This window comes from Nematolebias whitei, chromosome 17 (assembly GCF_014905685.2).
Source record: "Nematolebias whitei isolate Nwh7 chromosome 17, NemWhi1, whole genome shotgun sequence".
Lineage (NCBI taxonomy): Eukaryota > Metazoa > Chordata > Actinopteri > Cyprinodontiformes > Rivulidae > Nematolebias > Nematolebias whitei.
The window spans coordinates 7,264,639-7,276,934 of NC_056514.1; the positions used below are offsets into that span (position 1 = coordinate 7,264,639).

General features: G+C 42.3%; 1 protein-coding gene across 1 annotated transcript in view; it reads left to right on the forward strand.

The window, feature by feature from the left end:
* ca10a (carbonic anhydrase Xa) overlaps positions 1 to 12,296 on the forward strand; it is a 937,335-nt gene that overhangs the window by 490,448 nt on the left and 434,591 nt on the right. The window lies entirely within an intron of this gene.

Genomic DNA, 12,296 nt, shown 5'->3' on the forward strand with positions numbered 1-12,296 from the left:
TGCACCAGCTCTCCAGGTGTTCCACCTCTTGCCTGTAGCTGGACTCATCATTGTTTGTGATGCATCCCACCACCGCTGTATCATCTGCAAACTTTACAATGTGACAGCCTGGATGGGTAGCTGCACAATCATATGTGAGCAGAGTAAACAGAAGGGGGCTCAACACACATCCCTGAGGAGAGCCAGTGCTGAGGGTTATGGTGGAGGAGGAGAGGTTGTGGATCCTCACTAACTGTGGTCTGTTTGTTAAAAAGTCTAGTACCCAGTTGCAGATGGAGGGGCTTAGTCCTAGTGTGGATAGTTTGTCCATCAGGGTTTGGGGGATCATGGTGTTGAAGGCGGATGTGAAGTCCACAAAGAGCATACGGACGTAAGAGTTTTTCTGCTCCAGGTGGTTGAGCGCAGTGTGGACCACAGAGGAGATTGCATCCTCTGTTGATCGGTTCTCACGGGATCAGTTCTCACAAAGGTGCGGGACTTCAAGTACTTGGGGTCCACTGTCCAGGAAAATGGTGAGTGTGGTAAAGAGGTGAAAAAGAGAGTCCAGGCAGGATGAAATGGATCGAAAAAAGTTTCAGGAGTGATTTGCAACAAAAGGGTGTCAACAAATGTCAAAGGAAAAGTTAACAAGACAGTTTTGAGAGCAGCTATGTTGTATGGTCTGGAGACAGAGACATGGACAAAAAGATGAGGAAGAACTGGAAGTGATGGAAATGAAAATGTTGAGGTTCTCTTTAGAAGTGACAAGAATGGATAAGATTAGGAATTAGGTCATCAGAGGTACAGCATAGGTTGAACAACTGGGAGATAAAGTTAGAGAGGCCAGACTGAGATGGTTTGGACATGTCCAGAGGAGGGACAGTGGGTATATTGGTAGAAGGATGTTAGAAATGCAGCTGCCAGGAAAAATACAAAGAGGAAAGCCAAAGAGGAGATATATGGATGCAGTTAGAGAGGACATGAAGGTAGTTGAAGTGAGGACAGAGGATGCAGAGGACAGAGTGAGACGATGAGGATGACTCACTATGGTGACTCCTGAAGAGGGAAAAGCTGAAAGAAGAAAAGACAAAGATTCACTCCCAATAAATGTGAACCTTTTAAAACCTGAAGTGGATCTCTTCAACTTATGCTTCCTCTATTAAACACTTTATATGAATTAAAATTTACTCACCAGATGTTTCAGCTACCTATGTCCATCCATTATATTTACCCATATCTTCCTTTTTGGGTTGTGGGAGTCACTGGTACCCACGTTAGCCATTACTGTGCAAGACACGGGGTACACCCTGGGCAGGTCTCTAGTCCATCACAGGGACAGATAGAGACAAACATGACAAATCATCATTAACTCTCTCACTCACACCTAGGGACAATTTAGAGTTAGCCTAACATGCATGATGCAGTTTTTACTTTGAGTTTTAAAACAAAGGTCGCAGACATGCTCCAAAAAGAGAATCTTGTGTAACCCAGTCATTTTTAGTGCTTGCAGCAATGTTCTCAATCTTACATTTTCACCTTTTCCACTATTTTGGGACTATGTGAAATCTTGCGAGATTTTGTGTGATTTGAGTTAATAAAAACAAAAAACATTCCCTCCCATTGTTTGGGAGAGCAGGTGTGAGACTGGGAAGTTCACATCTGTTGCATCTTTTAGATGTCTCTGTGTGTCTGTGTCTCTGTGAGTTTCTGCGAGAAACTGCCGTATTTTGTGCTTAAAAGACTGGAAATGAACTGGCCAGGTTTCTTATGATGGTGAGCCACCACTAGGCTTCAGACCAAAAGAACCCAGAGACAGAATTGGATCTGTTTTGTGCGGTATGAGATGTTGTGTGTAGCCTGCTCCCTCCACACCCAAGAACCTTTACATCCACTAAAGGCCCCTAAAGACTTATTTAGTCTTCATTAACTTATCAAACTTTTAAAACTCCTTGAACATATCTGAACTGCTGTCCTGGTCTTGGTATCTTGTGAACTGTGGGATTAATACCAGCATTTGGATTTAGTCTGGATAATTTGGGAGATCTGTTCATCTATCTATGGAAAGATTTAGTGTTTATTAAAACAATGAACTGGTGGCATTGGTGACAGAGGTTGTTTTTTTCTATGTTTTGTATATATTGTAAATAACATCAACTTGAATACAAATCACATTATGCATCAATTTTCTGTTTCCTGTATCTTCTTAAATGCAACCGTAACCCTTCTAGAGCCAAACAGAATCTTCTGAAAACTAGCCTACTACTACAGCTGAGTGATTACCACTTTACTTTATGTTATCATTAGCATCTGCATCATATATGCTACACTTGCCTCATTAGAGTTTAGATTAATATGAATTTAAATTCAAGTTTGTAGGAATTTTGGACAATAGCCCATTGGCAACTTTAAAGTTTTCAAAATTATCTTTAGAAACCCTATACTGTTTGGAATTAAATCAAATTTTATATTAACTTAGGAACTACTGTACTTTTTCTAATTTAGAGTTATATTACAAACATAATTTGACTTATACACACCTATTGCCAACAGTTGCTCTTGGTGCAAGTGGCACAAGTGGCTCACTATAATGTTAGACTAGATAACCACAAGTACATTTAGCCAAAGTATACCACAAACCTAGACTGCATCAGATCAGCTATATTTTGTTATTGCAGCACAGTGAAAACATATGAATTCTATACTTGGTAATATTGTCAGCCTCATTCAGAGCAGTAGCTTCACATTCGTCAGACAGTTGAAGGAAACTAAGCTGTTTGCCAGTGTTTTAATAGTCTGTTCAAATCAAAGCTGTTGTCAACAAAGCACTTTACTGTTTCAAGGTTGTTTGCGTAAAGCAGGCAATTTGCTTCTGGAAAATAAGGAGGGAAGAGGTCTGTGGATCTTGTAGTTTCACACATTCACACCACACTAACAGAAAGAAACAAAATACACCATGGTCAGAAAGGCCAATTGTAGCAGCCCTCATTTATTTATTTGTGGGTCATCTCTTTTTTACCTCCAAAATTATGGTATTTTTCTGTCATTTAGAAATTAGATTTCTGGGAAAGCTGAGACCTACGGAGCATCACATGTGGTGGAAAACATCACAGCAATTATTATTATTTTGTGTGAGACAGACAGTGTGAAAGGAAAGAAAGAGGAAGCAAAAGGCCACCCCCATACCAAAATCAATCCTGCAGAGAACTATGAGGGCTGCATACTGATGAGCCCTTATTCACGTGTCGTTGCATTGTTACACTCTTTGCCTTCAGCGTACAACACTGATATTTATATCATAGTATTGAGAAATCTTTGAAATCATGCTCTTCTTTAAAATTAGATTGTAGATGGTATTAACTCATATTCAGTTTCAAAGGCATACATAAATATATATAGCTGAAGCAAAATTGTAAACATTGAACATATTACTACATTTGAATATGAATATCACCCTAAATACCATCAAATTTTCACACAAATCTAATACTAAATGACAAATTGAGCCAACTAGTTACTGAGAGAGATTTTTTCATATCTCTATCTCATATTTTCATATAGAAATATATATTTTCATATAGCTTTCATAGGCTAACTGGGTTCATTTTCTTGATATTTGATTAGAAAAAGGCATAATGAGTAGCAAATTGCCTTCAAAAAACAAAACAGGAAGGCCATTTGTCCATGTACCCTTAGAATTAATATCAAGAAACTCAGTGTCCCTTGTCCGGACATGGGTTACCAGGACCCCACCCTGGAGCCAGGCCTGGGGGAATGTCTTGTTGGCAAGCACCTGGTGACTGGGTCTCCACCCATGGGGCCCAGTTGGGCTCAGCCTGAATGAGCAACATGGGTTTGCCTTCCTGTGGCCCCACCACCTGCAGGAGGGGCCACACAAGTTGGGTGCATGATGCCATGGGCAGGGGTCTTGGCTCTCTGACGCTGGCTTACCAAAGCTGGCTCATGGGATATGGAATGTGACCTCTCTGGCAGAGAAGGAGCCTGACCTTGTATGTGAGGTTAAGAGGTACTGACTAGATATAGATGTGCTCACCTCGACGCACAGCATGGACTCTGGAACCAATCTCCTTGAGAGGGGCTGGACCTTATTTCACTTATTTCGGCTCTGACTTGTTTGTGTCTATGTACAAATGGCAGTTCAGAGTATCCTGCCTTCTTGGACTCCTTGGTGGGGGTGCTAGAAGTTGCACCAGCTGGGGACTCCTTTATTCTGCTGGGGGACGTCAATGCCCACATGGGCAACGACATTGTGACCCGGAGGGGCATGATTGGGAGGAATGGATACTCTGATCTGAAATCGAGTGGTGTTCTGTTGTTGGACTTGTGTACTAGTCATAGTTTGTCCATCACAAACACCATGTTCAAACATAAGGGTGTCCATAAGTGTACTTGGCACTAGGACATCCTAGGTTGTAGATAGATGAATGACCTTGTAGTGGTGTCATCTGATTTGCGGCCATTTGTTTCAGACACTCGGGTGAAGAGAGGAGCTGAGCTGTCATTTGATCATCACCTGGTAGTGAGTTGGATCACCTGGTAGTGAGTTGGATCAGATAGAGGGATGATGCTGGACAGACCTGGTAAACCCAAACGTGTAGTTCTCATTTGAGATGGGGGATATTGAGTCCGAGTGGGCCATGTTCTACAAATCAATTGTTGAAGTGGCTGCAATGAGAGGTGGCCACAAATTTGTCTGTGCTTCTTATGGTGGCCATCCTCAAAGTTGCTGATGGACACCCTGGGTTAGGGAGGCTGTCAAGCTGAAGAAGGAGTCCTATTGGTCCTTTTTTGGCTGGTGGGACTCTGGAGGCAGCTGAGGAGTACCGGAGGGCCAAGTGGTCCACATCCTTGACTGTTGCTGAGACAAAAGCTTGGATGTGGGAGGAGTTCGGTGAGGCCTTGTATAAATACTTTTGGTCAGCTCCGAGGAGCTTCTAGCAAATCATTATGTGGCTGAGGATGGGAAAGAATCACTTTACTAACACTGTGTTCAGTGAAGGAAAGTGTTGTTCACCTCAACCAGTGATGTCCTTGGAAGATGGAAGGAATACTTCTCAGACCTTCTCAATCCCACCGGCATGTCTTCTATAGAGGAAGCAGAGTTGGGGGACTTCAGGGGTGGTCTGTCCATAACTGTGGCTGAGATCGCCAAGGTAGTTAAAAAGCTACGTGGTGTCAGGGCTCCGGGGTTTGATGAGATTTGCTCTGATTTCCTTAAGGCTTTGGATTTTGTGGGGCTGTCTTGGTTGGCATGCCTTTGCAACATTGCACTGGACATCGGGGGCAGTACCACTGGATTTGCAGACTGGGGTGGTGGTACCCATCTTCAAAAAGGGGGACCAGAGGGTGTGCTCCAATTAAAGTGGCATCACTGTGGCGGCTGTGGCTGTGTGGTTAGAGCAGTCGTCCACAATGCGAGAGTTGGGGGTTCAAATCCACCAGCAGTCAAATGTCTAAGTGTCCCTGGGCAAGATACTAAACCCCTCATAGCCTCTGATGTGTGTCCCATCGGTGTATGAATGTGATCTAAAGCACTGATTAGTCTCTTTAGAATGATTTGTTCAATTAGCTTTGTATATATCTAGTAGAGTGCTGTATGAATGAGTAAATGAGGCACAGATTGTAGTGTAAATTGCTTTGAGTATCTTGAAATAAGATAGAAAGGCACTATATAAGTACAGTCCCTTTACCATTTATCATTACTCTCCTTAGCCTCCATGGTAAGGTCTATTCAGGGGTATTGGAGAAGCAAGTCAGATCGTTGGTCGAACCTCAGCTCCAGGAGGAACGTGGAATGTGGATTTTGTCCTAGCCGTGGAACACTGGACCAGCTTTTTACCCTCACTAGGGTCTTAGAAAGGTCATGGGAGTTTGCCTATCCAGTCTACATGTGTTTTGTGGACTCGGAGATGGCATTCAACCACGTTCCTCAGGGTACACTGTGGATGGTGCTCTGTGAGTATGGGGTTGGGGCCCATTGTTACGTGTTGTTCGGTCCCTATACAAGTGGTGCAAGAGTTTGGTTTGCATTGCCCGCAGTAAGTCTGACCCCTTCACGGTGGAAGTTGGACTCCGCCAGAACTGCTCATTGTCACCGATTCTGTTCATAACTTTTATGAACAGAATTTCTCGGTGCAGCCAGGGGTCAGAGAGATTCCAGATTGGTGACCTCAGAATTCCATTCCAACTAAAGGGATGAGTACAGACGCCAGATATTTGGAAACATTGTAAGTGACAGAATTAATCATGCTAACAATAGGTCTTAAAGGTACACCTTGTTTGTGGATTTTAGGTAAACCATACAGACTAGGTGTAACCATACAGACTCATCCCTTTAGTTGGCAGCTCAGAACACCACATACATAACACCATGGACTTTGTGGATAAGGTGAGGGATGTCATCATGGAGACTGATGAAACAATGGTCTCTTTTGATGTCACATCACTCTTTACGTGCATTCCTGTTGATGATGCAGTAGAGGTGGTCAGTTTAAGATTAAAATCAGACACCACTCTGAGCAGCAGGACCACGCTTTCCACAGAACAACTGTGTCAACTCTTGAAACTGTGCCTGCAGTCAACCTACTTCACATATGGGGAGCAATATTATAGGCAGAAACATGGGTGTGCTATGGGGTCTCCAGTTTCTCCTATTGTTGCCAACCTGTACATGGAGGAGGTAGAAAAGAGAGCCTTGACGTCCTTTTCAGGGACACCACCAAGTCATTGGTTCAGGTATGTTGATGACACCTGGGTTAAAATTAAATCTCAGGAAGTCCAACATTTTACTGACCACATCAACTCGGTGGATAAATACATCAAGTTCACACGAGAAGATGTAAAAAATGGCAAGTTGGCTTTCTTGGACTGTGAGGTCTCAGTCTCGGATAGAGGACATTTGCAAACCGAGGTGTACCGCAAACCCACCCACACAGACCAGTATTTGCAGTTTGACTCCCATCACCCTTTGGAGCACAAGTTAGGAGTCATCAGGACTCTGTATCACAGAGCAGACAGCATCCCCACTAGCTCGGGAGCCAGGCAGAAGGAGAAATCCCACACAAGACAGGCTCTAGAGCAATGTGGATATCCTAACTGGGCCTTCCTGAAAGCAGATAAGAAACCCAAACAGGACTCCAGTCAGCCATCAGGTGAAAAGGAGGAACCCAGACCCAGACCAGTGGTCATTCCGTATGTTGAGGGGGTATCAGAGAAACTGAGACGTTTATTTTCTAAACATAACGTCCCAGTGGCTTTTAAACCCCAAAATACATTACGGCAAAGACTGGTTCATCCCAAAAATCCAGTCCCCCGGCACAAACAGAGTAATGTTGTGTATGCTGTTCAGTGTCAGGAGGGCTGTGATCAGTCTTACATCGGGGAAACTAAACAGCCACTGGCCAAAAGGATGGCCCAGCACAGAAGATCAACATCATCAGGCCAGGATTCTGCGGTCTACACTCATCTCCAGGCCAGCGGTCACTCTTTCAAGGATGAAGATGTTCACATCCTGGACAGAGAGGAACGATGGTTTGAGAGAGGAGTAAAGGAGGCCATCTTTGTGAAAAGAAACCGTCCATCATTAAACAGGGGTGGAGGCCTCCGGGTTCAACTGTCCCCCTCTTGCAATGCTGTGATTGCTAGTATCACCCAGCCCTCTGTGAGTAGTAAACAGCCATCAGTGTGCTAATGACCCATTGTTAGGCTGATGGTCCTTCTTGAGCATGTGATCAGCTGGTTTTGGTTGTCAGCAGCAAACTGGTTGATCCACTCTAAGAAGGTGCTATTTAAGAGACTGAGCTGAAAACAGCACCTCAGACTGAGGAAGTCTCTTGGATGAGAGACGAAACGTTTCTAGAATTTTTTTGCTTTGTTTTGCTTTTGTTTTTTTGAATGTCCAGAAGAACCGATTGAACTTTTTTGGATCTTACTGGAGTGGTTTGCAGCCAAGTGTGAAACAGCTGGGATGATAATCAGCATCTCCAAATCTGAGGCCATGTTCATCAACCGGAAAACAGTGGATTGCTCTCTTCAGGTCAAGGGTAAGGTTCTGCCTCAAGTGGAAGAGTTCAAGTATCTTGGGGGTTTTGTTCATGAATGAGGGAAGAGTGGCGCATGAGATTGACAGACAGGTTGGTGTAGCATCTGCAGTATTATGGACTCTGTACTAGTCCGTTGTGGTGAAGAAGGAGCAGAGCTGTAAGGCAAAGCTCTCTGTTTACCGGTCGGTCTAGGTTCCTACCCTCACCTATGTTCACAGGCTCTGGGTAGTGTCCGACAGATTGAGATTGTGGATACAAGTGGTTGAAATGAGTTTCCTACCCAGGGTAGTTGGACTCTCTCTTAGAGATAAGGTGAGAAGTTCAGTCATCCAAGAGCGACTCGGAGTAGAACTGCTGCTCCTCCACATTGAGAGGAGCCAGTTGAGGTGGTTCAGGCATCTGGTAAGGGATCGGTTATGTCTGACTGGGAGGAGACCCAGGGAAAGACCAAGGATGCCTTGGAGAGACTTTGTCTCTCGGTTGGTCTGGGATCGTCTTGGAATCCTCCCACAACAACTGGAAGAGGTGGCTGTGGAAAGAGTTGTCTGGGCCTCCCTGCTCAAGCTGCTGCCCCTACAACCCATCTTCAAAACAAGATGAAAATAATGGATGGATGGATGGTACTTTTGAGCACCTACACACACGAAGTTAGTGTCCAATCCAATACCGACCACACCAAAGGATGATTGTATTGTATACAATTTATTAGATAACTTTATGAAATATGTGCCTGCCATCCAGAAACAGGAATTGGACTCTTTTCAATGCTATGTCTCATCCCACATTGTGTCTTGACCACTGACATAATCCAAATTTCAGGTTCATTGTCCCATGTGTAGGTGCCCATTAATAGCATAGCACATAGTAGGAGGCATGGAACAATGGTCTGTGGCATATCCAACAAAGTTAAGTCAGGTCCTCTGGACAGTTTTTTTTTTTTTTAATGTTTCGTCTTTCAGCCAAAAAGACTTCCTCAGTCTAAGGAGCCACAACAAACTCATTTATATAAAAAGCACCTTCACATCAGCCAGTAAGACTGAGTTAAGACGGTGTTTGTTGTGGCTCCTCAGACTGATGAAGTATTTTGGATGAAAAACGAAACGTTTCACCAAAAAAGAAACTGTCCAGAGGACCTGATTTAATTGATTTGGAATTTTCTACCTGGATTATTGAGCATGAGTCAGAATGGTTTGTGCCATAGAATTTTACCCATTGCAGTGTGTGTGTGTGTACAATTGTGCAACAATCCAAGATACACACTAGTTTTACTTCTTTCGCCATGGTTCATGGAGCCACAGGGTTTGATTTGTGGTCACCTCTTGTAAAACATGAGGTGATCCTGTCAGGACAGTACTAGATTAGTGACACCCTATGTCCGTATGTCTTACCTCTCCTGAGATAATGCCCATTCACACAAAACTCCTGTGTCTATGGACTGTCTGTTTTATGTCAAGGTCATTTTGTGGCCAGCTAGATTCCTAAGCTTTTTCTCAATGAGAAGTAGCTCAATGTGAGTAGCTCAGATTTAAACTCTGTCCCACAGTTGATTTGTTTGCTACTGAATCATTGAATGTATCCATGGAGGGAGACCAATGTTAAGGTCTATCCAAGGCTAATTGAGGCCACACCTAGAGTTTGAGTGTTTCCAAATATCCAAACCAACTGATATCTGATTTTGTTGTGATGTCAGTACAGTCACATGACCTGTGAACATGAGCAGTCTAATTTAATTTCCTCCATACTGTCTGGGCAACTTTTTTGGTAATGAATCCACGAAACAACTCAATATATTAAATGTTGGCATAGCTTTTTGAGCATTCACATTGGCACTCCTGTGTTTTGTGCTGTAGACAAATGTGGCTATTATTCTCACCGAAGTGAAACACAGCTAAATGATTCTTCAGAATAGACAATTTACCTTAACCAGTGTGAAAGAGCCACTTAGATGGTCAGAAATAACTGTAGGTAATCTCCCAGACTATCACACATTTTGCTCCTGGAGTCATCTTTGTTGAGAAGCATGTAATACCGTTGTTACCCCCACTCCCTCCACCCTGCCAAGGCAGGTGAAAGTGATATTGATTTTCTTCCATTTGTTCACAGTTTGTTGGTCGATGGAACTATAGATTCCAAGCTCTTTTGTGCCATGGCACTTCCACTAGCATGTTGTGGTAATTATTCTTAGATTAATCAAAATGTACTTTATATAAAAACACTTGTTTGTGTTATTATTTTACCTAGTTAACAAATTACTGATAATCTCCCCATACCCTTGTTATTCAGACATGCTTAGGTTGTTGATTCTTTTCATTTCATTCATTTTTTAATCAACTGATTCTTCTTAGTAACATTTAGACTTGAGCTGAATAATTAACGTTGACTCAAGCTGTGTCTTGAGCACAAATGTTATTAATATGATTACATATTAATTACATACTGCTGGAGAAGAGAAATGTTCCGGTTTATATGCCTACATTGTTTTCACTTTTTCTAGTATCTTACATTGTTTTCTGTTAAGGAATTTCGGTCAAGGTTTATGGATGTTTTTAACTACTATGGCTGAGAATGTTAACTGCCCATGAACCATGTGTTTGAGTTAGCAGAGAGAGCTGGATGAGGAGCTGATTTGATACTACAGGCACAGCTGGCAGTCCAAGAACGCCAGTCTGCCTGTGAGCTTGGTGCTGATAAGCATATAAAAACAAGCCCCGCACACTGCCCGCCGCAAATTCTCATGACTGGGCTCCATGCATGTATAATGTTTCCCCTAGGTCAGCTGCCTTGGCAGGGAGCTCATATCTTGACAGATTTTGTAGCTTTTTAGCTAACGTCTATATTGCACACTGCTAGTTTAGCACTGCATCAGTTGTTGATGGGGTGGGGGTGGAGGGGGTAAAGGACGATTTTGGTAGGCATGGAGCTCGGTTCTGTTGACAGTGCGGGGCACCCTCCTTGGGTAACGGTAGGGGAAACATTGACTTCTGTAAATCTGTGTAACCTGTTGTAAAAATCTGTCCTTGCTAGTAAAACCGGTTAAAAATCTTCTCCTGTCATCGAGTGTGGCTTCTTTGAGAAAGTAAGATGAATAGAGGCTATTTTTAACAACCATTCTAGACTAATATCTAAATATTTATTTTAGACAAAATACAAAGACAATGAGCATAGAAAAATAATTGCCAATAAGGTTAAGGTCACATAAGTAATGTGTTTATTTTTCATCAACAAAACTCATAAGTAAGGAGGCAGGATGAACGGTGGTGAACTACTACCAGCAGTGAAATGGGTTCAAACCCCACACGTGTAGCCCAGCCAACATTTTTTCTGTTTATTTAGTTTTGACTGCTCTATTTCAGTAAACGGCACTCAAAGTAGAGCAAAAATAAAGCTGTATGCTAAAGTTTTTTTGCAGCTTCATCTAAAATTAACAAATTAAAGAGACTTTTGCTGTCCTGCAGTGAAGACACACAACGCAAGTCAGATTGGATTTCCTGTAAACATGGCTTTTTTTTGTTAATCTCAAACTCCCAATCCACATGAGATGTTCAGACAAACAGGCAGTTGCCACAGCCAAGATGAGGAAACACAAACTGTTATGAGCTAAGAAAAAATAAATAAAAATCAGAGGTGCATGTGCAAATTGCAACAAAAAAGAGACCTAATTGTTGTTAGTCAGTTATGTTTGTTTTTCCATCTGCTTGCACCCTCCCAAACTCAGCTATTTTTGTGAGTGTTGGCTGAGGTGTGAGCAGACCCCCACTGAGCGCACCAGAATGTTGTGCTATTTTAACCAGTGCAGACTTCAGTTCCATTCAGCTGAGATTAACAATAACAATTCAAACATTCGCTATAATTTTAAGGATTGAAAGTCTCAATTTCAGTTGAGCTTTTTAAGTTTAAAAAATAAAAGATAATGGATTCTGCCAGAGAAAAAATGATTTAACCGAAATGAGACATACAGTAGGAGGGTCAATGAGAAGGCAATGTGTCCCAGCAGGATGTAGTCTAAAAATAACTCATTTTATCCTAATTAAATAATAACACAAAGCTACAAACAACATATTTAAACAGTCAAATTATTTCAGCTTTATAACTGTTGTAGATGAACAGATGCTCAGATATATTCATCATTTAACACGGATTCCTCATTTTTCTGGACTGAATAAAACGTGCATTGAATTTAAGGAAATGCAAACGTGAGACGTCATTTATATTTGACCCATCAAAATGAATGCGGTCATTTATTTACAGAATCAAAAT